The sequence below is a fragment of the Capsicum annuum genome, chromosome 7 (genome assembly GCF_002878395.1).
Source record: "Capsicum annuum cultivar UCD-10X-F1 chromosome 7, UCD10Xv1.1, whole genome shotgun sequence".
Classification (NCBI taxonomy): domain Eukaryota; kingdom Viridiplantae; phylum Streptophyta; class Magnoliopsida; order Solanales; family Solanaceae; genus Capsicum; species Capsicum annuum.
In genome coordinates this window covers 183,737,411-183,740,179 of record NC_061117.1, presented here as the reverse complement: position 1 = coordinate 183,740,179, position 2,769 = coordinate 183,737,411, and positions in this window count along the sequence as shown.

Below are 2,769 nucleotides of genomic sequence, written 5' to 3'. Positions count from 1 at the left end.
TTTTAAAATTGGTTTTATTATAATATTTTGTAGTTGTTTGTTTTAGCCTTAGTAGTTCTTGCATATTTTTATTAAGAAATTCTATGTATTTTATATCTTTATTTTTCATGTATTTGTCTATATTTATTTTTATCTGTTTTTCTAGTAACTGTATGTTTCTTATATCTTTTTCTAAAAATTCTATGTAATTTATCATGGTAAGTATTTGTAAGAGTAATTAGGTAGATATGGTATATACTTTACTCTAGTCATGTAATATTTATCAAAAGCTTTTTCTAATATGATTTTTCTTATATCTACTACTTTTATATCTCTAAGTGCATATAAAATAAGTATTTTAAAGTTATCTACCATCACATCAGATAAATAATTATTCATTTTCATAAAATTGCTTTTTTCAAAATATTCCCTTCAACCATGTACATAACAAAATATGGTCATCTTAGCTTACTATATACTAGATTATTCTTAAATAATATGTTCTTTGGTCACTATTAACATGGTAATCCGGATACTTTTTTCCTTAAACAGCGCCTCTACTCTGGTTACTCCCCGCCACGGCTTCTTGCCTCATTGGTTTCACCTTTAGGATGGCATAGTCCTTAGGGATTTTTCTCCGTTTCCGCTTTGTTAATAAACGTCTTAACATATTATTTTTCGAATAATTCTACTATAAAGTAACTAATATGAATTTATTTTATCATATTATGATTGTTGGGAATTATGAATTTAGCTATTTATAATCATAAATAAATATACCTGTTTAATTCTTTATTACGTTTAATTAATTTTATGTTTGATTAGGATTTTCTCACATTTGTTATTCTGAAAACAATTAAAATTTTGCTGAATAAATTGATGTTTTCGTATGTTCATGTTAACAAACTATATTTGATTGTGCACGTACACAATGAATTGTTCTTAATTTTAAACCAAAAAAAGTTTTCTAACTGCGACATCTCAATCTTGTCAATCATCATTTTTTAAGAATTTTGTTGAATTTGTTGTTATTCTTTATTTTTTTGCATTCAGGTATGAGTGATTTTACATTCATCACTTTGAGATTGTTCATGATAGGGTCTTAGTATTAGAAAATTAAAAATTAAGGTATGCCAGTGACTTAATGAGTGAATACGTGAATGTTGACGGAACACAATATCTTATTTTGAGAACATGACTATATTAAAGAATTAGAATACGACACAAATTGTACATTTAGTATTTGACCACCGAACAGTAACATTGTAGGAAATATTTATAATGACAGGAGTTTTTTAGAAATTGCTCAGTGTTTGAATATGAAGCTATTTTGAAAGTATATGTGCACATAATTGCGGAGAAATCTACTTCAGCTTTTAATAAAAGGGGTTGGGTCATTAAAAGAAGTGTTGGTCAAAATATTAAAGATGATGAAGTTGGTGAAACTATTTTAAATGGTGCAAATGTAGTTTTAAACACTATAACTTCTATTTCAATAGCTTGTCTAGCAGATCCAACTTTATCTAAAGACGAAGATGACTTCCCTGAAATGGAATCTGATGAATAGTGACTTGCTTGGAGAAGATGTGGAGGATTATAATAGTGATGTACATAAGGAGTATATGGAGCTTAAGTTTGAAAGAAATTCTTTTCAGAGTAGGAAGAGATTTCCTGCTCATACAAAAGACATACCATGTGGTGTAGCTGGATCAGATCTGAAATTCGATGAGACTCAGGTAGGAAAAAAAAGTATAGAAGGAAGACTAGGGGATGATGAGCCATATTATTCAAGTTTTGATGCTCATAGTGTTGAAACTGGGGAAGATGAATATTGGCTTGAAGATGAAAAAAAGAAAAATGAAAAGCTATCAAGAAAGAGATCTTCTTCTATAAAGAGTTATTTTTTATCCCACTTGTAAGAAGATTGTGTGACAGTTAGGTATGATCTTTGAGAGTGTGAAACAGTTTAGGCAAGTAATAACTAAGTATGCATTTCAGAAGAGGGTTACAATAGAGAATTATGTGAATGAGCCAACTAGAGTTAGGGTGAGGTGCAGGGATAATTGTCCATGACTTTTTTATGCAAGTCTTGATTCTGAATGTAATAATTTTATTGTAAGAACTTATAAGCAAATATATAATCGTGAAAGAGTCACAAGAAATTACTCATGCAATTCTAAATTCCCAGACAATGCCCTTGAAGATAAAATAATTGAATAATCGAACATAAGAGTGTTCAAGTTGCAAACTTGAAAAGATGGTGAACGAATCAGATTATTGAAGATTTGAATAATGATTCTGCTAATGTTTCTTGATTTATGTACACTTTAGTCTAGAGAAGTTGTAGGCTAGAATATTGTGGAAAGTAATACAAAATATGACAAGAGATCTCTATAAGCTACATGGTGCTTATGAAGTTTTATCTTCAATTGCTTCAGCTTTGTACCAACAACACTTCTGATACAAAATGCTTATGTTTTTTTGCATGTATGAGAGAAATAGGACGATAAATTTTTACATAATCTAGTTTGCAGTTTTTCAACTTCTTACGATCGATGAGGAGGTGAACTTAAGTACTAGTTAAATATTACATACAACTTTCAGCATCGAATGTGAAGTGGCTAATGTAGAAGACACACCTTGATGGAGTGTTTCAAGTTTTTATAACTCGATATAGTACCACTATTCGTTTAAAACTTCTCTCGTTATCCAAATATAATTAACAAAGTAGTTGTCTTAAAAATTTTGTATATAAATAGTGCATTTTTAATAACACGAGTCTATGGGAAG